This window comes from Polistes dominula, unplaced genomic scaffold (assembly GCF_049000335.1).
Source record: "Polistes dominula isolate Pdom_NZ unplaced genomic scaffold, Pdom_raw_medaka contig_49, whole genome shotgun sequence".
NCBI lineage: Eukaryota > Metazoa > Arthropoda > Insecta > Hymenoptera > Vespidae > Polistes > Polistes dominula.
Window position 1 is genome coordinate 3854222 of NW_028300914.1, and position 27443 is coordinate 3881664.

The following is a 27443-nucleotide window of genomic DNA, read 5'->3' on the forward strand; positions in this document are numbered from 1 at the left end:
TTTTTATCATTTTTTTAATCAAATTCAATGTACAAAGTAGAAGAAGAAAAATCAAATGTAAATAATTCGTATTCAAGTTTCTGTTCTTCATAAAAAAAACCAACAAAAAATTTAATTTTTACCACACACACACACATAGTGCTTGTTTTTTTTTTCTAAAACCATTTTTAATATTGATTATTATAAACTAACATTTTGAAAGGAAATAATTCAACGAATTAGAGACAATGTATAAACGTAATAATGTCAAAAACAATTTGATATTCTATCAGGTCGTGCTTGTGGTTAACCGTACTGGGGCCTTTTAGGAATAGCAAATAGTTTAGGTATGATTTAACATGAATGAATAGGAATAATATCAAGTGAACGTAAACTGATACATATGTATTATATATGTATCATTATCGATGAAATGCAATTTGTGAGGAAGTAGTAATAATATATGCTTTGAATAGAATTATAATCTCAATTAGATTAATACGACTAATCATTAACACTGTTATAATCTCATTAACGCTATTATCATCTCAAACATTTTCTAATAATTAATTTTACTTTGAGAATATCCTGAACAAATTTTGTCAAAACTAACAATCCAAATTATTCATAAATTATAAACCAAATCGAAACGTTATTAAAAGTGATTATTTATTTTAACGTAGATAAATCATATTTTAGATAAAATAAATAAAAAATAAAAAGTTAATATTTTATTTATAAAAGAATTAATATGTTATATATATATGCAAAATTCGTCTAATGTTTCATCTTTTTGTATTGAACCTTTTTCTAATTCTAACTTGTTTATTTTTTTATTTATGCTTTTTATTTTCCTACATTATTTTACAATTGAAATTTAAAGTATAGTTCGTTTAATATGGTTACCATACTGTACAAAAATCGAAGTATCAATGAAGATTGAATATTTTGAAAAAGTTTGACAACCCAGGAATATTTCACATTGATATTTCGTTAGACCACTACGTTTTACATACGTGTATTATATATACATATATATATATATATAGACGTCCGAGATCGTAGTCGGAGCGTTAAATAACTGGAGAGTAACGTGGAAAATTGAATACGAAAGGTGGTTTTCCCTAGTGAGGACTGTCGCGGCACACTGGGTTACAAAATGAAAATTAATATGCAGCTCAAACGAAACGTTCTCCTATATTTTCTTTCCTTTTTTTATATTTTCCTTTTTTTTTTTTTTATTATTTTTTTTTCTTTCCTTTTTCTTTATTTTTTACAATGCACTTTTCCCACACTTCGTTTTAATTTCACGTTACATCGCTACGTATAAAAAGAAGAATAAGAAAAAAAAATATTATTTATATATATATACGTTTTTTTTTTTTTTTTTTGGTATTATTATTATAAAATTATGACAGTGCACTTGGTCAGAAAAATTGTTACAGGAAAGGAAATGGGAAATAAATTATTTTATTACTTAAAATAAAATAAAATGGATTACATAATTATATTAATATATATATTGAAAAGAAAATGAATGAAATGAAAATTAATTTGAAGAAAAGAACCTTTCCTTTTTTCTTTTGATCCCTTTTTTTTTTTTTTTTTTTTTTTAAATGACCGAACTTAACACATACATGTAGATTACTGAATTAGGTTGTAAAAAGAAAGCGAATAAAGTTACCACCTGGAACGTTTATGAGATAGTTACTCGTTACGAGCCCTACCTACCTAGACGTTTGAGAAATTTTATGTTCTTTTAGATTGCAGTATAATTGCCTTCAAAGAACTTACTTTCTAACTACAAGGTGTGCTAAAAGTTCTTAGATTGGTCAAACATTTTTATATCCCATTTTACAATTTGTGTCAATTATTGTTGGACACTTTTAAGGATTTTCGATAAAAGTGCAGTCTCAAACGATCGTGTGTTGTTGTTGTTAACAAAATTTTTTAAATAAAATAGCAATTGTTTAGATACTTTCAAATCATATTTAAAATGTTGCTGCTGTATACCACACATTTTGTATTATAGAATTAAAAATTGTACAACTTGAATAACGTATTATAAAAATGTAATAATATGTACAAATGTAACAAATTATTAAAATAACGTATGTAAAGTACGTTTAACGAATACGTTATGTAATACAAGTTCGAAACGTTATTATGACGTTTGCGGAAACGTAAAACAAGTTATCCTAAAGTCCAGTTGAGAATATATATCAAATTTCAGAAACACCTACGAACACTCGTAATAAATTTTATCGACTAATGCGCGAATTCATTCTAAAATTATAACGTGGTATTAAATGTTCAGTCCATCTCTAAATCATATATTCGAGAAAAGTTCAGACGTGAATAAAATGCGCATTTCCAAAATTTGTGTTAAACAAATGACAATTGTTCTTCGATATTTAATTAACGAAAGTGGAACAAAATGTGAAAAAAAAATTGGGAATTTCCTAGAATAGTTTCATTCGAAATTCGGCATGCAAAATATATAATAACAATAATAATAATAATAATATTAATAATATTACTGTTATAATATAATAATAATAGAATAATATTATTATTATTATATCTTATATTATTTTTTATAATATCTTGTAATAATAATTATTATAATATTTATATAAATATATATAATATAATATAATATTACTATTATTATTTTTATTATTATTATATAATAAGAAAAATCAAAGATTTTTGTTGAAAATACCCAGGTTAGTTATTAACAGCTGTTCAATGTACGATTAGAAGCATTCACACGAACGAATCTGTCGATATTCCAATATTTTGTTGTACCAGAGCGTAATTATTGTCGTTCGCACGTTCCTACTGTTTCTTTGTCATTAACTACGGTTACTAACATCTCTCTCTCTCTCTCTCTTCCTTTTAAGATTTCAAACTCTATTAAAGATTTCTTTTGAAATAAAACAAATACTTTTTAATAAACCACATATTATATAATCATAAAAATTAAATACTTTATTAACTACTTTGAAAGAGAGAAAAATAAGAAGAAGAAGAAGAAGTTGCTACTTGATATTGAATTAAAATTTAAATTCAATTTAGGTACACCATATATATAATTTGATTTTAATATTATAACTTAATTATAAATATATTTTATTTTTAATTAGACGATTATCATTATCTTATTTGTATGGTCAATTTTATTTTAAATATATTTGAATATTATAATACAGTTCTGATAAGTTTAGTATTTCTGCAATAATTATGTTTACTAAAATAGATAATAATAAATGGATTATGTTGTAGTGAAAATTTGTTATTAATAATCTGGATAATGCGGGTAGAGTATATTCGTATTTGAATATTTTTTATTTATCATGGTATTTATCAGAGTATTCACTTATCAAACGTGTCTTAGTGGTAACAGTTCTAGTCTGAGTCTAGTAGAAAGTTTATCTATACGTTTACAAGACATTAGAGAAACTTTGTTGACTATATCCATCTGGAATAGTTTGCATGAAATAATTCCAAGGGTTTAATTTCTACGCAACTGTTAAGGGATGTATAACTATGTACTTGTATAATATCTGATATTTAGAAAGGTTTATGATTCCTGAAATTGTCACATTTTTAGAATACTAAAATCATTCTTTAAAAAAATATTATTCATATATCGTTAATAAATTTTTATCAAACAAATTGTTTCTTTTACTTTTTTTTTTTTTTTTTTAAATATTTGCTTTGCAAAATAAATTAATAATTTATCTATTAATTTTTAAAAACAATATTCCATTTTAGATTTATTTTTATACGAATATTAAATTATATAACAGTATTTGTTTTTAATATACGATATTTAGCAACACATATTATGGTTATTTAAATTATTATATTTTAATGCAAATAAATCTCAAATGAAGAAATAAACATGAATATACACACACATCACACAATTTATGTAAAATGAAATGTCAAACGGAATTTCATATCGTATATTTTGTTTATTTTTCTTTGAAAATAATTTTCTATAAAAGACATTTGCGAAAATGTAACAAAACATTCAACTCGTTGTTAAATTATTCTCATTGTATCGAAGGTGAATATACATATAATCCAATATTTTCCATTTAACTGCGTCTTCTCATGTCTCTCTCTCTCTCTGTTTGAAATTATAACCCGAATGAAATAGTAGTAGTAATAATAGGTGAGTGGGATTGGCTATCATCTCTCGCGATAGAATATTTTTCAATTTTATTTAACGAGCCTGGAGTCCAATACAAACAAGTTTAATTAGTTAGCTCAAGTACGGTCCGCGATACTCCTTTTATTGATTAACGACGTTATAAATGAATGTCAAACAGAAAGGGTGTAGAATGGGGAGAAGGGGGAGATTTTTTTTTGGTTTCTTTTTGGAACCTATGTCAATTCACCACTATGGACATATATTTGTTTGCGTGGTGAATATTTTGCGCTTGATAATTAGAACCTCGAATAAGGTTAGGTTGACTTTTTTTTTTCTTTAATAAAAAAAAAATAAACAAATTTAGAACAGTAGTAGAAGATTTCAGAGAAATTTTTTGGTAGTTTGACCAAAAATTTTGGAACTATTAGGTTGGCAACTAGCCTAAGTAATTTACTAATAGATGGAAGTCTAAACAATAAGAAAACAATATAGGTTATGTTAAACCATCTGTTGACAAAATTCGTAATAAATTAGTTGCTAACCGAATATTTAAATAATTTTATTTTAATATTCTCATATTAATTATTATTCTTATAAAAATTTTTTTATAAGGATAGGTTGACTCTTTGTTTTCTTTAATAAAAAAATAAACAAATTTAGAACAGTAGTAGAAAATTTCAACATTTTTTGTTTAGGTTGACCAAAAGTTTTTGAACTATTTGGTTGGCAATTAAATGATTTGCTAATAGAAGGTGGAAGTCCAAATAATAAGAAAACAATATAGGTTATGTTAACAAAACAAAAGAATGTGTTAAAACCATCTGTCGACAAAATTCGTAATAAATTAGTTGCTAACCAAATATTTAAATAATTTTATTTGAATATTCTTATATTAATTATTGTTCTAATAAAAATTTTGTTTTATTCATTTCAATTATTTAAATATTTGTTTCGGGGAGATATTCTATGAACGATTAAAATACAAATTTTGAACGACTAGTAAGAAATTTTTGTTGTAATATGAAGAAAAAGGAATAGTTGAAATACTGTCGTGAGATTTTACTCTAGGTATGCTATTCGAAGTCTCTGTTTCGTGTCCTAGATCGTATAATGCATTTTTGATAAGTCCAAAAACAGATGCATTCCTCACGATGAAAATAGGAAATTTAAGAATACATATTATGTTCTTTTAATACATTATTTAGAAATACAACTATGTTTCATTTATTTTTTATCTCGAGTATATGTAGAGTTTCGTGTTATATGTTTATAACAATTATACATTTTATTTCTATCTTTATTTGATCAATATTTTGTTAAATAATTAATCAATAATCTCATATATATTTTGATCAATATATAAAATAATAATTTATGAGTATTTATAATAGATATTGGTTTGCATTTCATACAAACTATTTAATTGGTACAATATTGACCACTTATGTTATACTAATATTTTATTTTTTTTTCTTAAGAATTATCAATCTATTAAAATATTGACCCAATAAATACAAGTTTTTTCTTTTTCCTTCTTTTTTTTTTTTTTTTTTTACTAAATGTCAATTGAGTATAGGAAGCTTGTTGACATCATTGATTAATCAAACACTCGAATATTACAGTTCGTATTCTCACGATTTGTTACAAGGTGTTGCAATAAAGTATTCATATTTTTCTTTTTCCATTTTTTGCTTTATTAAAAAATCGATAACAAAAAAAAAAGTAGATCATCAGAAATGATAATTGAAATTTATCGTTAATTTGTGAAGTTTGCGAGAAAATTATTGTTAGCAATTATTGTTGTAAAAAAAGAAAAAAAAAAAAAAGAAGAAATCAAACAAGCAAGATGGGTTTTATTATCGTATCTCGTATTATTACTGCTTTTTATTCTCGTAAAATTTGTAGCAATTGAAAATGTTCTTTATCCGAGGAAAAATAATCCACAGTTATTTAATATGTTACGAGAGAATAAATGAAGATTGATCGGTATTTACGAACTAACTTTAATCGTTTAAATTTAGTTTCTTTCCAACATCATGTGAGCATGTACATAAATCACATAACTCGTTTTCTCATACAAAATTTTTGTTTATTTTTTTCTTTTATTTTTTTTTTTATTCAGACATATGTTCTTTCCTAAAATACGATCTATTCTTTCATTCATTTAAAATTAACTATGAAAATTACAAATCGAATATTAACTCGAATATTAAAATCTTAAAGAGAAAAATAAAAACGAAACGAATCATTTTCAATTTATTTTAATAAAATATTTTTTATATTCACGATAGTAATAATTATTATTATTATTATCATCGTAGATTGATCGTTTTATAATATTAAAATAAGCCCTTTTAGATTAAAAATTAACACTAGATATATCAGACCAGTTATTTTGACTGGTCGGGTCATTTTAACACTAGATTTACGGATGTTTTGTTCAATATTTTTTAATGACTTACAAACATTGTTTAAATGAAGGATTGAATAGAGGATAGTAATTAATATTTAAATATTTTTTATTACGTAACTAAAAAAACAAAATATATTTTTAAAAATATAATATTTAAGTTTTATATATTTGTATCAAAAAAATTTGAAATGAGTCAAATTGGCTCAGTTCGTAAATCTAGTGTTAATTCAAAATGTCTACTTCATGTAACATTTGATTTCTGTAAATAATTAAGCGTTTTGTTATTTAAAAATATCTATAAATCCATTTATCTAATAAAATTATTAATGGTAAACATTTTTTTCGTATTTTTTAAGAGTAAATAAAGACTGGAAATCTCAAAAAACATTTTTTTGTATACACCAGTCATTTTGACTAGTGTGGTAGAAGTATACTTAAAATGGTGGTATATCTAATGTTAAAGGATTAAATCTGATGGAACTATAATAAAATTCTGCGAGAAAAGGGATAATATAATTTTCTAAATGTATAATTTAATAAACAATATTGTCTTATTTTATTATAAATAATGAAATTAATCTTTATCATGCAAATAGTATTGTGACATGTAAAAGTAATTTATTTCATCTTTATTGTGAAATAAATCAAGGAAATGATTAGGTTAGAACTAACTAGAATTCGAAGGTGAGTGAAATACAGTCAGGTGCAACTTTCTCACGGTATTGACGAGAAAGAGAAAGAGAGAGAGGAAGAGAAAGGAGAAAGAGAGAGAGAGTAATTGTGAAAGAGGAATTATGAGAAGAGAATCATAGTCATAGGAAAAGAATACTGAGGTGTATTACTCTATTATTTTCAGTGATACAATAAAACAACCTAGTTGTTGTATCTTTTTAATATGCAATCTAAATTGTTAAATGGAATTATTTCATTTCACGATGTGTGTACTAAAAAGAAAAAAAAAGAAATTGGTTTCTTGTCCAGGTACATATCGTCAATATGAACAATTTTTATAAGAAAAATAATATAAACTTACGAATATTTTTATTTTATTGTTTAAAATATGAGAAATCAAATAAAAGAGAAATATGTTACGATTTAGGTTAGATTATTGGGATCTCTGGCAAAGGCGTGGCATAGCAATTCGACCTATCTACTCTAATTTTGAATTTAACCACCAGATAGCGTATTCAAATGCTAGAGATCCCAATACAAAAATTTATGAATATATTCAAAAAATTGTTTAAAAATATAATATTTATGTTATAAAATGTGTTTAATTTAATATATTTATTTTATTACATTTATTAACATTTATTATTTAAACACATTAAATAATAAAAAAAAATTATGATTTTTGTTATACGTAAAATTATTAAATTATTGTAATCGTTAAAGATAATCTAATCGTGGTTATATTTTTCAATATAATTGATTATTAATTAATTCAATTAATTATACTATTTATTTTGTTGTTTAATAAATAGTTAATAAAATAATATTTAAAACAAAACAAAAAATAACGAAAATTAGAATAAAAACAGAAATTAATCTGCTGATTTTGTTTATTTCTAAATAAAATCTTTCAATGCAATTTATTAAATTTCGGTTCATCGTTGGTTAGTGTAGTTTAAGGGGGTTAAAAACAGTTATGTGGGTTATAAAAAAAAATAAAAAGGTTATAACTGTAATGGATGTAATGGTTCTCGAACATATCGGTTTCGGTTTTGGTTTCAGTTTTTTTTCTTTCTTTTTTTTTGGAAAACCGATATTATTTCCGTTTCAGTATTACAGTTCTGCAACTATTTTTTCCCTTTTTTTATGTATTGAACTAAATTGTAAACGTTTCTCGACAGAAAAGAAACGATTGAAATACCACACAATGCGGTTTTTATTTAATATATTAATAAATATTAATTTAATATCAGATTTTAAGGTGAAAATTTTAATATTGATAAACATTATAATGGTTTTTCGATATAAATAGAACTTTTTTTAGATTAGAATTGGTGCATAATTAATTAAAATAATTATAGTCAGAAATAAATAAATTTTTGTATAATTCTCTGATTAGAATTTAGAATTAGTACAATCTAATAAGTTAATAAATAAAATTTAGATAATTAAAGCATAATTCTTTTATCATAATTTATAATTATTACAATCTAAAAATTTAATAAATAAAATCTAGATAATTAAAGCATGATTATTTTATCTTAATTGATAATTAGTACAATCTAAAAAGTTAATAAATAACATCTACAAAAATAAAGCATAATTTTTTTATCATAATTTACAATTATTACGATTTAAGAAATTAATAAATAAAATCTACAAAAATAAAGCATAATTTTTTTTAGCATAACTTACAATTAGTACAATCTAAAAAGTTAACAAATAAAATTTAGAAAAATAAGGAGAATTTAATTTTGTAAAAATTTGCTTTTATATTTCAGCTGTTTATCTATTCGATATTAGTTCGTGAAATAACTTTATTTTATCTTTTATTTCTTTTGTCTTCTTCCTCTTCCTCTTCCTCTTCCTCTTCTTCTTCTTCTACTTCTACTTCTACTACTTCAACTTCCTGTTGTTTTATTTGAATATAATTTTTCCACGCTACATTTCCCCCTATATTTTTTTGTTCCCATTCTATTTTCCGGTTTTCCTTTTTATCTTTAGAGAGTTTATATTCTTTTTTACTTTTTTTAATTTTTCTACCCGCATGAACCATTCGAAAGAGATAGTGGTTAGGGTTAGGAAGGGAATGAAAATCAATCTGAAAGATTTTCGTTGTCCCAAGAAGATTCATTTACGAGCTTCGAAGATAAACATGTTTTATACAGGTCGTATTTTTCTAAGAGAAAAGTAGATAGATAGATAGATAGATATCTACGAATAGATAGGGTAATAAATTTCTATCTGAGATACTTCAATAGAAATAAAACAAAACTTTTAGGCATTAATCCTTTTTTTTCTTTTTCAATTCTTTATAAAACAATTTGTTTTGGTAGTGGTCAAAACAAAAATTTTTCTAAATACCATAATTGTTGGATTTATTTAATATTATCTAATGGATCTAATATTAAATAGTGATTATTAAAAAAAATAGTAGTTATTCATTGCTATAATAATTAATAATTTAAAATTAAAAATTATCATAAAATTAAAAATATTTTTTTTAAATATACTAATTTTTTTATATTTTATCTAATATAAATATACTATTAAATATCAAAATATATACTATATTAATTATTATATACATAAATAATAATAATAATAAAATTTTTAATTTAATTTTTATAATATAAAAATTAAATTATAAATATATTAAATATATATATAATAATATATAGTATAAAAAAACATAACGTTTCATATATATCAATATATGAAAATCTATGAATATGTGATTTCAAATTTAGAAGTTCGAAAAATAAAAATAAAAATACAATTAGAATAGAATAATAATAGATAAATTCTAATAAAAAACAAAAGTAGGAAAGGAAGGAAAAATAGTCAGGAAAGTTTAGGTTAAGAGAAGAATTATAGGATCTTAATGGTTTTACTAACAAAACCACCTATCCATATTATTCACTGAACATTGTCGTTTGTCAGACCCGGTAGAGAGAAGCGGAAACAAGGATAGCAGTGATGTTGAATTCGTTTCAACCAACGATTGTCCAGAAATAGTAGTAGTTGTAGTAGTAGTAGTGTAGTAGTAGTAGTAAACGATGTCCAGTTCGATAAAGTTATATATCATGATTAACAAACATATAAATTATAAACTGTGCTATATATAAAACCTATGGGAATATGGAAAATTTAATTGTACAAAATTAATTTAAATAATATCTTTTTTTTTGTTTTTCTTCTTAGAATTAAACAATTTGATCAATAAAAAAAAATACTTTCATAACTTTCAATACTTTCATAACCAAAACTAAAAACTAATTATCCTTCAATTGTGCTTTTTAATATCCAAAATATTTTTTAAATTATTTTTCTCTAATATGTTAAGATTTTTCATTAAAAAGGATACTCAATATCTTCAAATTATAATTTCCCAAACAAAAAAGAAAAAGAAACGTAAGGAGATTAAAAATTAAAAAAGAAATTCTTTCTTTTTTCTTTCTATTTCTCAGTTTTAAAAAATTTAGAATTAAACAATTTATTCAATAAAAAAGAACCTTTCATAATAAAAATCTAATTAGCCCCCAGCTTTTTAATATCTGAAATATTTTCAAAATTATTTTTCTCCAATATGGTTAGATTTTTAATTAAAAAATATGCTCAATATCTTAAGATTATAATTTCCTAAATAAAAAAAAAAAAGAAACGTTAGTGAGATTGAAAATGAAAAAAAAATCTTTCTATTTTTTTTTTTTTTCATTTTTTTTTTCAATTTCTTTTACCGTATATTTCTTTATACTTGGAACGAAAGTACTTAATGCTTAAGGATTATCGTCTCATGGGCAACACAATGAGATTCAGAGATGAAGGGGAGAAGTATGGAGGACGTGAGAAAAAGGGTGAGAGTAAAATGGATGAAAAGAGGGAGAGAGCAACAACAGAAAATGGAAAAGAAAAAAGAGAACAAAGGAAAAAGGTTGTTGGAAAACACTTGGAAAAGCGGAAAGGTGGAAACGGAATAAAAGAAGCCGGTCCCGATCCCAACTTCGAACGTTTTCGGATTCACTTTCCATAAACCCACCCACCTCCATATATATAAATATATTCATATATTAAATATTTGTTTCAATCTGAAATAACCTAAAAAAAAAACCTCGCAAATAAACCTCAAAAAAAAAAAGAAAATAAAAACCCTGAAAAAAATCTTAACGTAATTCCACCCAGCCTTTGGTGAGAAAAAAAATCTTCACGTAAACCCGTCTTTGATGAGGAACAAAATTCACGATGCAACAAAAAACCTTAAAAATTCGAAACACGTTCTTATAGATTGACCAAACCAAAACCCTCTGAACATTTTACAAATTGATCTTGGGACAGTTATACATTTTGATCGTAATATTGGGTTGTTTGGAAAATAATTTCGTTTTTCTATTGTGAAAATGAAGACAATTTTTGTTTCGAGATTAAACCTAGGCCTTTTAAGTGGACATAAACAGTTGAAGTTGATAAATTTAATTTCTCACCAATCTCACGTGTTGTTATTTCCCGGTTTACATCAACTAATGCCTTTTATTGTGTCAAGAAAAAAAAACGAAATTACTTTCCGAACAACCCAATATTTGGAATATTTTTCTTTTAATATTTTTTATGCATAGTTTCATTCAACATTGTGTCTGTCCATGGAAACACGATTTTAGAAATATTTTTGCATATCCAATAAAAGTACGCGTGTCCCTCGTAAAGGTATTTGAGAAGTAAAAGCATTTTCACGTGACCGTTTTATCGGCAAAAAGAACCGTTGTCATCGGAGAAGATATTCCAACCAACCCAACCAACCAATTCAACGAATCCAACGAACCCAACGAACCCAACGAACGAACCAACGAACGAAGGAAGAACTAACCAACCCACTTTAACAGGCTCGTTTTAGACACACGAGTTTTGATGGAGTGTTTTCAAGTACCGTTTCAAATTTTACCCCGAATATGCGATATCCTTCTGTAGTACGATAACCCTTTTTTGTTCTTTAATTACAATCATACGGTTTATTACTTCATTTTTATGTTTTATTCTTTTTCTGGGGAGGGGAGGGGGTGGGGGGATTTCCTTTACTTTTATTCCCTTTTTATTCCTCATTCCTATGTTTTTATTTTTTTTATTTTTATTTTTACATTCGTTTTTTTTTATTTGCTCGAAAAATTTTTCTTTATTTTACGTACGTGAATGAACTAGAAAAACAGAGAAAGAGATAGAGATAGTATTAGAATTATTATTGGATTTGTTAGAATGTTTAGATTTCGATGTATGTTTCTATTTTGAAGATAATTTTTTGATGTTTACAATTGTGGATTATTCTATGTTTTTTATTTTTACTTTTACATTCATTTTTTTATTTGCTCGAGAAATTTTATTTTAACGTACGAGAATGAATTAGAGAAACAGAGAGAGAGAGATAGAGATAGTATTAGAATTATTATTGGATTTGTTAGAATGTTTAGATTTCGATGTGTGTTTCTATTTCGAAGATAATTTTTTGATGTTTAGAATTGTGGATTTTTGTATGTTTTTTTATTTTGTTTTTCTTTTGTTTTTTTTTTTGTTTGCATTACTTGAAATAATATTAAATATTTAAATATGAAGAAGAGAAATAATAAGAAAAAAATGAGGATAGTGAATACATCCTTATTATACATCATTATTATTTCTTGAAATGTTCATATTTCATATTATTATTTTATATGTTTAGTTATTCTTTGTTATTATGTTACTTGTACTGAAATGAAATATTCACAATTAATATTAGAAGAAAAAGATTACTACATTTGTAATAGGAATTCTTATTTCCAATTAAAACTTTCTTAATTGTAACAAACTATTTTAATTAATTTAATTAATAACACACTTTTATTATTTCTTATTTTATTTAATTCATTATTTGCATTGATATCATTTTAATTTATAACTTTTTTAATTGTAATAAGCTATTTTGATTAGTTTAATAAATACTAATAAAGAACTAATAAATTACTAATAACTAAAAACTAAAAACTACTAAAAAAAAGTACTATTGGGTTGTCCTGAAAATTCGTGCCGATTTTGACGGAAGATTGAAATGCAAACCATTTAAGTTTTTTTTTTTTTATATATATATATATATTTATTACATAATAAATACAACTATATATATTAATTATTAAAAATATTATAAAATATTATAAAAATAATATAATTATATGTAATAATAAATAATAAATATAATAATATAATACTTAAAAATTTCGTGCTTCCAGAACTTATCAGGTTTTTTAGCAAAAAAACTTTAATGCCATCTATTGAAAATCGACACGAACTTTCCGGACAACCCAATAAATACTAATAAAAAATACAAAGATACTACTATAAATATTACTTAATTTAAAAACACACTTTTGTTATTTATGTTTTTTCTTTATTAATTACTTTCATTGATATAATTTTAAAAACACACATTTGTTATTTCTTTTTTAGTTTATTAATTATTTTCATTTATTATTCAATTAATAATTATATTCATTATTTATTAATTATATCAATATATAATTTTAATAACACACTTTTTGTTATTTCTTTCTTTTCTTTATTAATTAATTCTTTTCATTGATATATTTTTAATAACACACTTTTTATTTCTTTTTTTCCTTTGAATTATATATTTTTATTTAAATATATTTTCAATATTATTTATCACATTACTTATAGATTTAAATTAAGTTGTCGCAAATAATGAAAAGGTTACGTATTAATAGTACTTAGTATTGTCGTAGAAACAATAAATGAGTTGCATTAAAATGTTTCCTTATCTAAAAGTTAAAAAAAGAAGAAAATAAAGTTTTTAAAAACCTAGAAAAGAACTGTTTCGTTGTACTCGACGTTAATGGAGAAGAAAAAGAAGAAAAAAAAATAAGAAGAGGAGTAATACGAAAGAGGGTTGAAGGCAAGAAAAAAAAAAAAAGGGCGGAATTGTACTTTCGTCACGCAAGTTCCAAGTTTAACCGTGTAGTTATGTGAACGGACGTAATTTGTCAGATCGTATTTTCTTTTCTTTACTTTTTTTTTGCTCTTTTCTCTCTCTCTCTCTCTCTCTCTCTGTCTCTCTCTCTTTATCATTTTCCTTTTATCTTTTTTTTTTTTCTTCTCAGAAGAATACGAGGAATGAGTGAAAGGACGTTTTTCTTTGCCACTTTTCGTCTTACTCAAATGCATTAGAGATCGTAATTCGATCTCATTCTTTCTCTCTCTTCCCCCCCCCATTCTTTTTATTTCTTTCTTTCTATCTTTTTCGAGTGTTTTTTTTTTGCTTTCCTTTTTATCGGTTAGGTCAAAGCCATCGATTGTCTTTTCTGTGGTTATATTTTATACGAAACGAGCTACCGGAAAAATCAACCCCTCCCCCTCCCCCTACTCCTTCCTCCTACGTCCTCTCCTCATAGTTTTAGCAATCAGAAAAAACCTCTCTTCCATCAAATTTTATTATACTTCAATATAGTTTTCTTTCCCTATTATTCGTTCGTTGCTTTATTATGTTGGACCAAAAAATATCATACGCGTACAAAAATATTCTTCGTATTTATTCTGAACTTTATTGTTCCTTTTTTTTTTTTTTTTTTACTTGTTTCATGAAACAGAACAAAATCAATTACATTTTTATATATAAAAATTTGATGTCACATTGTTTGTTTCCAATAGACTTTGAAAATACTGAACCGATCTTAATGAAATTTTGTTTATTTTGTGTGATTTTTTTCAATTTAGAATATAGGATAGTTTTGATCGCGATTATTTTTTATTTTTTTTATTGCTTATGTAAGGAATTAGTATTTTAAGGTTATTTAAAACTTTAGGTACTGTAAGATTTCGATAGATAGCGTTGTATTATAATTCAATTATTTGGATATATTCACGTCGTAGGTTTTTTTTCAGGTTTATTTATGATATAACCTAACTTTGTTTTTTTATATTTTTACGAGTATTATTATTTTATTTATTTGATTGTAATTATGGTATTATTTTGTATATTGTTATATATAATTTACTAAATAATTTAGAATTATATTAAATCAACATTTTATAACAAAGTCACAATAACGTGTAGCAGTAGCATCCTATATATATATATATAATATAATATTTATAATAATATTAAATATATAATACAATATATTTATTTATTTATTTATAATTTATATATATATTTAAATATATATGTATATTTTTTTTTAAATTATATTCTTAAATATGTTTAATTTTTTTTTAATTAAATGTTATTAATAATTTAATAATTATAGTCTCAAAAGTTACAGAATGGAAAAAATGGGGGATAATTTTGTTCGTAACAATTAAACAAACAAAAAAAACTTTTTTTTAACAGTTAAAGAATTTATCGTCTCAACGATACACATAGTTGAAATCCGATTAAAGTGAAACAAAATTGTTGATAAAGGGAACGGAAGGTGTAACGGGTAGGGTAGGGGGAGAGGAGGAGGAGGAGGAAATGGAATTTCACCCAACGAAAGATAAAAAAATTTTTAATTAACTAAAAGATTCTTCAAACATACACGTTGTTCTATTTCACAATAAACTGCCACTCCATGACTTGAGTTTAAATCATTCATATTTCTGTTAGTGTCTCTCTGTGTTTGTTAGAAATGAAACTGTTAGGTTTAATGGTCACGAAGTTAATAATATCAAATATTCTAGATAAAAAAGTCACGACTCATAAATAATTAACATTTTTATTACCAGTCATATTTCTTCATTTTCATTTTATCTTTTCCTTTTTTTTTACTCGTTATACCGAAACGGGGACCTTGAACTTTTTGTTTTCTTTTTTCTTTTGATTATATCCACACAAAATATTATATATATAGCAAAATGTTGAAAAGAAAAATTCTTTATGAATCTTCCGAAATCAATTAGTTTTATTTTGGTCGGTACTATATTTAAATTTGTAATTAAATTTGACAATTAATAATTCGAAAATATATATATATATATATATATATATTTATTTATTTATTTATTTAAAAGTAAAGAAAAAAAAATATATATATTAATTATTATAGTATTATATTATATTATGTAACATTAATTATTATGTATAATATATACTAATATATAATATAATATATATATATATTATATTTATTATATTTATTATATTACTAATTAATATATATATTATTATATATAATATATATTAATATATAAAATTAATTATTTAATATATTACTAATAAATATTAATATATATATATATCAATAACACACACTTTTTTCATCAGGTTTAACGTGTACTATTTTTAATAAAACAAAATTACGTTGATACACAATACTTTCTAATTTATATTTTGATAAAAAAACAAATGAACATATTTATTACTTTAGCCACGTATACGATAGTCATTTTTAGAATGATTTACATTTCATCCAAAAATAGGACATCCTATTCTCGTTTTTTTTTGCTTTTAATCGCAACGTAAATCGTATACATACATATTTAGTCGAACGTGATGAACGACGTCGTATAATCTCGTTTACGTAACGTACAACATGAACATTCTCCCAATTCCAAATACAAGTGATATAAACTGTTTTAAAAGTCAAACTAAGGGGATACGGGAGTTGGGATTGAAGAATTGGAGGTTGGGGGGGGGGGTGTTGTGCGAAAGAAAATGCAAGTAAAAATAATCTACAATAATAATTTACATGGTTATTATAACGAAAGCTTGAATACTCGGATAAATGAATTGAGAGGATGAGTTAAATCAAGAAGAAAATTACTTGCTGTTCAACCCGTTGGTTACTCAAATATTTGGAAAAATATTCTCTCAATATTAAGAGACTTAAACAAACAAACAAAATATTACAATATTTATTCTTTCGACATTTTTTATTTTCTTATTATTGAAATATTTTTGAAGTTGGTAACAATTCGAAAAATGTATGACTCAGGACATCATCGTTGTATTTTCATAGTAATATATATTACTAATTAATATAGAAGAAGAAGAAGTTTATTTTTCAGGTATACCCCTTTAGGGTGTTTACCCCGAAGGCCCCTCTCCCCCTACATGTTCGTTTCCCTTGACAATATACTTAATTCTAATTATGCCCTAATATAATTACTAATTAATATAATATATATTACTAATTTTATTAAGCATAATCAATTATTATTAATTATCTAATATTAATGATATTAAAATCAGAAGAATTATTATTCTTTGTTAATGTTTAAATTTTTCTTTAAATTTTATGGAAAAAGATTAATAATTTATAATCGTGTTATAATAATGAAATTGATTATCAATGTTTTAACGCGAGTGTCAAGAAAATCGAAAAGTAGAATTATAATTAAAGTAATATCTGTTACGGGTGATTTCATTTAATTAATTAATATAATAATTGATGTGTATCGATAAATAACGATACAACAAATTTTATGTACCCTAAATAAAATGTATGATTAAAACGTATAATCAAAATTTGATTAAAAAAAAAAATAGAAACAAGAAATGTATGAAAATATTATTCTTTTAATATTTTGCACGAGATTAGGTGATCGTTAGTTTATCATGAATTAATTCGATATATATATACATATAGTTTCGATCAAGTATGAAAATAGCGATAGCACACGACGAGTATAGGCGAATGTAATCCCTTCTCTGCTTCATTACTAAACTCGATATTGCAATTCGGTATTTTGTCAGCTTTGACAGTGTTAAGCAGATTACTCAAATTAAAAAGAGTCTCTCATACTTTAAATGAATTTATTCAATTTAATCTTTTCGTAACAAAATTATACACATATAATCAAATAATTATCTGTAAAATTTAATTAAATCAAAACAAACAAAAAATACAATTCTTTTTTATATTTTAACCTGTTAACAGGGTGGAACGTATAAATACGTCAAACGTATTGTTTTAAAGGTAAAGGTACAAACCTTTGTAGTTTATATATAAATAAACGAAAAAATATATATTTTATAGTCTTTTCATTTATTTTAAGTACAAATAATAATAAATAAATAATAAAAAAAGGTGCGTAATTAAAAAGAGAATGCCCCGGTTAACAGGTTAATCCTCAAATTTAGAAACAGTTTGTTTATCATCCAAATAATAATAATAATAATAATAATAATAATAATAATAATAATAAATAATATTTAATATTTTAATTAATTAATATAATTATTATAATGAATAATATTTAAATAATTATTTAAATATATTGTTCAAAAAACTAATCTACTATTAAAGATAAGGGTTCAAAAGTTATGAGTTTACAAAAAATATTTTATGAATCACATAATAATATTTTATGAAAACCATAAATGATCATTTAAACTAACGAATAACTTATGTTAAAAATTTTTCACAAGTTCCTAAATCCTCTTTTTCCCTAAATCAAATGTGCAATTATTATTTCAAAAAAGTTTTGTTCCAAAACGAATAGCAAGATTTATCTCCTAATTGAAGATTCGAAAACGAAGAAGATAAAAACAGAAAAAAGGGATGGGGTGGGTGGTTGAGAAAGAATTGAGAAAGTAAGAAAGATAAAAGATGAAAATTGGGATGTTGAGGGGGATGAGGTGTAGGATTGTGGCAATGATGAAGTTAAAGTTGAAGATAGTTGTCCGCTACGGTGGCAGACAAACTCGCTGTTGATTGAAGTCAACAAAGTGGTTTCTCCTTTTAGTTTTGAAGGAAGGAACACGAGTTCTACGGAAATTACAGTTCTGGGTTGAGAAACATCTCACAACGTATCGGCAGGTGATCGTTGCATACAAAATGTACTGCCAAGTCTACATACATTGGTTCGTTCATTCACATACATACATACACACACACACATATATATATATATATATATATATATATATATATATATATATGTAGGAAAACTAACTAAGTAACATGCATGCATCAGATTATACATACACGTGCACGACATGTACACACAAACATATATAGAGGGACAGAAACAGGCACACCAACGACGAATCAACTAAAATCAGACTCCTAGGGAGTTTAGCGATACATGGAAAGACGTTTATCATTGATATAATTTAAGTAAGTTTCTCGTAAATCTTCTCAACTGTTATCCAAAACTCTAAATATATATTATTTATAGTTGAAATCTAAAACGTTAATGGAATCTAATTTATTTAAAAAAATTTTTTTTTTTATCATTATAGAATTAATTTTCTAATATAAATTTGTAACTTTTGTTGTTGTAGTTTCATTCAGTAGTAATAATATCATTTATCATTGTCAACAAAAGTTATTATAGCACATAATTGAGTTTATAATTATTTATTATATATTATATATTATTTTATTATTATATTATTGCATATATTATTGTAGCACATAATTTAGTTTGTAAAAAATGGCCAAAGTTTATTTTAATATTTTGTTTTGTTTTTATCGTTGACCGAAGTAACATTTACAAATGTAAGTTGTGTAGTAACTGTCGTAAAAAAATATTGCACGGAAAAAGTACAAAATGAAGTTAGATTACTAACAAAATAAATGGCTCAATTTGTTCATTATTCGTCTTCAAGATTAGACACTCTGTTTTATTTTATTTTTTAAATAAACCTATATATCTTTTTTTATATTTGAAAAACAATATATATATACTTTGCTGCCATTTACTATTGTATTAATATTAGTAATTCTTTCAACACTAGAATTATCGATTACAACAAAAACATTTACTAAATTAATGCACAAAAATAATTACATGATTGTTCTTTACTAAATTTGTTAGATAATCAGTAAAAAGAAATGAAGTAAAAATAAATCATTTCCAAAACATATTTTGGTTAACTTAATTATATTTATATATATAATTAATAATAGTAAATTATTATTAATAACAATTTATTGTAGTTTAATTGTTTAAAAAAAAAAAAAAAGAAAAACTAAAAGAAATCTATCGTCTTCTTTAAGACTACCCTCGGGGTTTTATTTTTAAATTTATTTCCTAAACATATTGTGTTTTACTTAATTATATTTGTATATATATAATTAATAATAGTAAATTGTTATTAATAACAATTTATTGTTGTTTAATTGTTTTTAAAAAATAAATAAAAATAAATCTATCGTCTTCAAGACTACCCTCGGGGTTTTATTTTTAAATTTATTTCCAAAACATATTGCGGTTTAATTAATATAGTGTTATTATTAATAATTTATTGTAATTTAATTGTTTAAAAAATAAAAATAAACTCTATTCTATTCGTAATATACTCGAATCGTTAAAATCATCGGACTATCATTATAATACATAACAAAAGAAACATCTTTGCAGTCGACACCAATAAATACTAACTAAGCCCTGTCACAAGGGGTAGGAAAATCCCTTCCACGCTCTGGTTCGTTACTGTACTTTCTCTCTCTCTCTCTCTCTCTCTCTCTCTCTCTCTCTTTCTCTTTCTCTTTCTCTTTCTCTCTCCGGCTACATAATTTCTTAGTAACATCGTGCGAATTTCAAAATAAGCTTTTAACTCGACAGTTGGGTTAGAAGAAGGGACACAGAAAGGGGTGAAATATCATAATAACAATCGGTAAGAAAAATCAACGATTTTATTACTTCTTATTTGTTAATTTGTTTTTTTATTTTTTTTTATAAAACCGAGTCTCAACGTTTATTAACACTCCGATCATTTTTATTCGTTAAAAATAAACGATCATTTGTTCTAACTTATATCCGTTTCTATTTCTTGTTAGAAGTAGAATAAAGAAAAGTGAGAAAAGATAATCGTTATATGTTTTGTTGAAAAGAAAAAGAATAATGTGAAAGAAGAAAAGGTTTAAGTTGGATGTTGGGTAGGATAGGTATAGAAAAAAATTGGGGTTGTCTAAAATGTTTTAACTTTTCTTTCATAGTATAACTGATCGTTAGATACAAAAAAGAATCATCTTAATTTAATTGTTTCATTAATTCTTGTTTAAACGTTAATTATAAAACAACAACTTAACTACTAACTCTTTTTTGGACGCATGTCTTCTCTCAGCCATCACACAAGAAACAGTGCTAACCTTATATATATAATAATAATAAAACTATTAAATATACTAATAATTAATTATAAATATACTATTAGTTTATTAGTTTAGTTTATTTAGTTATTATATATATTAAATATATTTTTTTATTTATATTTAATTAATTTTATTAATATTATATATTAAAAATATTATTTTTATTATATATAAATTAATTCCGACCACTACGACACCCATGTCCACATTTGATACGTTCGAAAAGGGTTAAATTGAAGTTAACTAATACATATTGATAATATTATCATATTAAATTTTTGTTTTGTTTATAAATTTGAACATTGTCTATTAGATTATCCCCATTAAAATAAAATCTTCTTATATCTCGTTGATAACCAATGGAAATATGAACATATATCATTTTTATCAAAATAGATATTATCAGAATATATTTGTATTTAATCGAAAGATATAAATTTATTCATTTTGATTAGAAAATGATTATCTCGAGTCTTAAAAGGATTTTCATGAAATAGTGAATTAACTTTGTGTTCTATATCGATCAACAAAAGATTAGAACCTAGTGCCACGTATTATTACAGTGAAACGGATGATGCGTTTGTGCTTGGTCGAATGGGATTAAATAATTTATGCTGTTTTACGTATAGGGTTTGGGGTTTTGCCAATGACGTAGCAAAGTGAAGCAGAGTAAAGTTATGGTCTTGTTGTATGCAAGAGTAGTGTAAACCCAATGGGTAGAATACAGATCTGTTAATTGTGTTAAAACGGAATGTTAATTGAACAACAACACAAATACAAAATTAAGGTTAATCTTATTTAAATTAATCGAATATTTTGTTCAATTTTTTATTTCCTTTCTTTGATGCAACCATTGATACTGGAATTTATCGGAAAAAAAAATAAAAATAATTGAAGATAATTAATTGTAAATTTGAAAAGTTTATTGTAAATTCGTATGCTAACAGATGTAACTTGTTGAAACGATTTTATTATTTATTTAAACAAGGTTTCACAATTAAACAAATAACAATAATAATGATAATGTAAAATAATGAATGAACAATTTAGATGTGTTTTAAATTTGATGAAAATGTATAGTTATGCAATAACAGACTCATATACGCAAGTACATACTGTGAAACCGAACGAACCAATCAGGTCTTCGAAGTTGAACGTCCACCACCAATGGCAACACTTTAGACTTTGGTATAAATAGATCCAACCGTTATCTCTTCTTCCATTCTTCCTTCGAATTTTGCCGAGAGGACGATTATTATTTTTCTTTTTTATTTTTAAGTTAACTTCAACTTGTTTGGTGCAGAACAAAATAAAAAGAAAACAAGAAAAGAAAGTTCAAGCAACTTCTTCAAAACTTTTCCATCGTGTGTTAAGAAGAAGATTAAACATATATTTCAGATCAAAGAAATAGAACAAAAAATTCTAAATCATTTGTATATGAATTCCCAAAAAACAATCATCAATTCGCAGAGAACATATTTCATCCAAAAAACGTTGTTGTTGTTATTGTTGTTGTTATTCGGGAGGTCAACGATTAGAGTGGTAAAAAGTCCCCAAATGATTTAGAACGAAACACAAATAATAAAAACAACAACTATAAAAAAAAAATGAAAAGAAAAAGGAAAAAGTAATTTAAAAAATTTCAACCTTGTGAAAAAGGGGCGTGTATCTCGTGTGTTGTGTCCGTGTATGTGTGTATGTGTGTGTGTTGAAGTTACCCACTCTCAATGCATTTCGATCGAATTTACACACGTGTAAACGCGCTTATGAATGTGTTAGAATATAAGAGACATTTCTAAAAAAGATAATCAACCATATCTCTCGAAATATCGAAGATATCATTTGATTTGTTTTTTTTTTCTCCTTCTTTCCGCTCCAAAAATAACAAATAAAAAGAAAATGGATGATATATTGAAACAAATATTTTTAATGAACAATCTCGCGTTGAATTTTGTTAAAGAAGATCAGAAGTAAGAAAAAAAAATGGTGGTGGGGGGAGGGCAGGAAGAAAAAAATTAAAATAAAAAAATGGATAGACGAATATACAATGCATGTTAAGAAAAGATGTTACAGTTTGTGTATGTATGTGTGTTCAGGGTTAAAGAAATACCTCAAAGACCTTGCCGTGGGCTTTCCGTAAGCGTTAACTTATCCCCATCGAGCGATCTCTAAATCCAGACGTGTTAATCAGCGGTTGAGGCTTCATCCCTAGAGATCGTCACGTTCGGAGTACTCGACGGGGGTGTGTCATGGGAGGGAAAAGGAGTATATATATCTTAAATGAGAGAGAGATATAGAAAGAAAGAGTTAACAAATAAAAATAAAGATATGTCAGTGTTGTTAAGAAATACAAAAACAAAAAAATAAATAAATAAGAAAATATAAAATCAAGAAAAAAATTACCAATGTAATTAAAACAAGTTTCAGTAAGTAATCAACGAAATAAGAAGAAAAAGAAGAAAATATTTAAGAAGAAAAGATTAATACAAATTTATATAAATAAACAATAAAATAAATATAGAATGGGATTACGTTGAAGCGTACAAAATTTTTGGCGGGTAAAAAGAGTTTAACTGTATTCGATAAATTGCGAAAGTTGATAAATGAAATAGGACTATAGAGAATTGTGGAAGCGAGAGGGGGTTGGTTAGGGTGTTTTTCTTTTCTTTTTTTTAATGATAAAAATCGAAGGATTTTTTTGATTTTCGTTAGAATATAAACTAAGATTCAAATTTCACGGCCGATAAGTTAGAATGTTTTTGTACTTTTCGAATTTAGTACGCGACACGGATTCTCTCTCTCTCTCTATCTCTCTTACACACACTCTCTCTTCCGTTTTCTCGTTCTCTCGGTTCGCGAGACGAGAGAGCACTGCGTAGTCCTCTGAAAGCAACCCCTGATTCGAAGCCGAGTCTCTCCCTCCTGTTCCTGGTCCACCGCCCTCCACCCACATCTACCATCCCTGAACCCCCTCTCCCTACCAGCCCTCTACGTCCCGCCCTTTCCTTTCTCTCTCTCTCTCTCGTTTTCTAGCAACCCACCCTCAGTTCCTGTCTCTTCCTCTAACCTCTCTCTCTCTCTCTCTTTCTGTTCCACGCACGCTCTTTATTTCTTTCTCTCTCACTCTTTCTTGTATTCTTGCTTGCTTGCTTGCTTGCTTGCTTGCTCTTTGCCACAGCATCCCTTGACTATCCATCCCTCAACACTAACGTCATCGCTATCCACCAACGCCATATTCTACACACACATACACATATACCTACTCTCTTTCTTTCTTTCTACGACAACTTCCTTAACGATGACACGACTCAGATATCATGGTAGTACCGGAAGTATCATCAAAAATCGACTAAACAATCGTTTCAATTTTTCAATTGTTTACAATTTTAGAGTATTTTCTTTCGTACTTTTTTTCTTAAATTTCTCGAGAGTTAGAAGAGAGTTTAAATAAAGGGGTGGAATTGTTTTTATGGATCATTAAATTTGTAGGGTTAGTAAATTTATTTGATGATAGTGTTTTTGTATTGTTTTTTGTTAAATTATTTCCAATTGGGGTCAAATTTAACTTCGTTGCTAAAGATCTGATTTGGTTTATATAATTTCTATTATTTATTTTAATTTATTGGGTTGGGGCAAGAAAGTAATTTTGGTTTTCTAGTGTGAAATAAAACTCAATTGTTTCTAAACTAACAGTTTTAAACAAAACCACACGGAATTTGTTTCTATAGCAACCTAAAAGTGTCAACTACCAAACCTCAAAAGAAAAAAATGTTAACATTAACAAAAGAATAACGAAACAAACATAACTTTATCTATTAGTGCAAGCCGAAATTACTTTCTTGCCAATCCTATATTATTCAGATTTTGTTTGCAGAGAAAAAAGGAGTTTTGAATGATTCAAAACAAACAAAAAATTATTTTCTTTCCAATCATATTTTTCATAAATTTTTATTATCTTACGAAAGATTTTTCTATTGCAAATTTTCTATTTGAAGAAAATGATATTATATTTATCATTCGGACGGAAGAAAATAAAACATTTTTCGAATCAACGTTCAACATAATAAAGAATTGACCTATTTGAATGTTTTTCAATATGAAATTTTCTTTTATAAAATCTGTGATAATATATTGTTGTTGTTTATTCGAAAGAAAGAAGGAAACATTTATTTCGATGGCTCTGATATTTAATCATCGATAAAAACGATTCTTTTATTTAAGAAAGAATTTACACGAATGAAATCACTTATTTTCTGATCGATCGTAAATTTTCTTTCATTGAATCTTGACGTATTTATTCTACCGATTGAGATAAAGAAGAAGAAGAAGAAGAAAAAGAAGAAGAAAAAAAAATTGAAAGAATTTTTCGAATCAATGTTGGATATTAAAAAGAATCGATTTATTTCGATGCTTTCCGATCTTCAATTACGGATAATATGATTCTTTGCTTTAAGAAGGATTAAAGAAAAAAAAAAATGTAGGATGGATGATCGTTTTTGAATGGATCGTCAAATTGTTTTCTCTGCTAAATTTCAACCCACTTTGTCTTTGCACAGTTAAACGATTTTTCTTTCTTTTCTTTCTTTTTTCTTTTTTTTTTTTTTTTTTAATTTTGAATAAATTTCGAATATTTATACAAAAAATGTTAGATTGATTACAATACTTTTTCTATTTGATCATTGATAAAACCATTATAGTGATCAATTATTAATTTTCTTGTTTATAAATATTTAATACTGATTTTATTTAAATTTTTATTCAATTTTTTCGGGATATCAAAATTTAAACGGATTGAATTTTTATGATCTGTTTTTATGAAATCATACAATTAATTATTTAAAACGAGACTACCTATTTCTTTTTTTCCTTATACACTTTTCACTTTTATTTAAATTTTTCTTTCAAGTAATACGTTCGTTAGAATAAAAAGAAAAAAAAAGGAAGAAAAAGAAATAAGGAAAAAATTAACAAGCGTGAAATAGTTTAATGAAGTGTTAATTCCGAATGCCACGTACATGCACTCGTCTAACCAAATAGCATTTGTCCTTGTTGCATTTGCTGTATCGGCTTATTCGAGCGTGTTGGAACAACGAAATCCATTTAATAGAAGCCGATAGGGACATTTTGTGGGTAGGAAACGATCGTACCATCAATGTTATTACCTCTTACTTGGTTACCTTTTTATAGTGGCATATATAAGTCATGGTGATCTTTTTTTTCTTTTTTAGGATCTAGAATGTTCACGAATGCCTATCCAACATTACGAATGTTAATAAAATTATTTTATATTGACTTACATAAAGAATTTGTTCTTTTAAAGAAAGTTAGTTTCAATTATCAAAATTAGTATATTTAAATATACCTTAAAATTATTCAATATATATTATATTTATATTAATATAATATATATTGAAATAATATTATATAATATATAAATTTATAAATTTATATTATATTATTATAATTTTAATTAATTATATTTATAATAAATTAATATTATAATTATATAAATATCATATTATATTATAAATAATATATAATATAAAAATATATAATAATAGTAAAGTATAAATATATATAATAATATAAAATTATTATATATTTACATATATATATGTAATATAATGTATTGAGACATATATGAAGATTATTTTATTTTTGTTCTTTTTTCTTTTATAAAAAAGTTACTTTTAATTATCAAAATTAGTATGTTTTAAATATGCGTTCCTCTAGAGGTACGATGAATATCAAACCGATATTCAATTTCAACCCATGTGCACTCAATAATTTTCAATGGTTTTTAATAGTCACCAAGCCGATTAATTTAACGATTTAATACGATATGGCAGGTGTTGTTGAATTGTTTCCGTACCACGTTATGGTGGTGTATTTTTTTATTTTTTTTATTATGAATACTCACCGAAAAAAAAAATAATCGAATGATTCGAAGTCAGCACTTTTGTTAAAATAGGATATTATTGACCCCATTGACATAAAAATAAAACGAGATATTCGATGTGTGTCCTAAAAATGTTGTTTCATTTGGCTGAAGTGAATAGTTACGTAAGTTTAAATACAGAACGGAAATATTTGCCCCATTAAATATATATATTTATTCATAATTGAGCTTGATATTTAATATCAATGGATAATAATT

At 24.9% G+C, this 27443-nt stretch overlaps 2 protein-coding genes across 2 annotated transcripts in view; one reads left to right on the plus strand and one right to left on the minus strand.

Moving 5' to 3' along the window:
• Positions 1-26606, minus strand: part of LOC107069038 (uncharacterized) — a 59569-nt gene extending 32963 nt beyond the window's left edge. Inside the window, 2 exon segments of the mRNA XM_089169947.1 lie at positions 22403-22514; positions 23397-26606. The gene's annotated coding sequence lies outside the window, so the exon portion shown is untranslated.
• The window catches only part of LOC107069037 (midasin), a 111917-nt gene that overhangs the window by 42437 nt on the left and 42037 nt on the right, over positions 1-27443 (plus strand). The window lies entirely within an intron of this gene.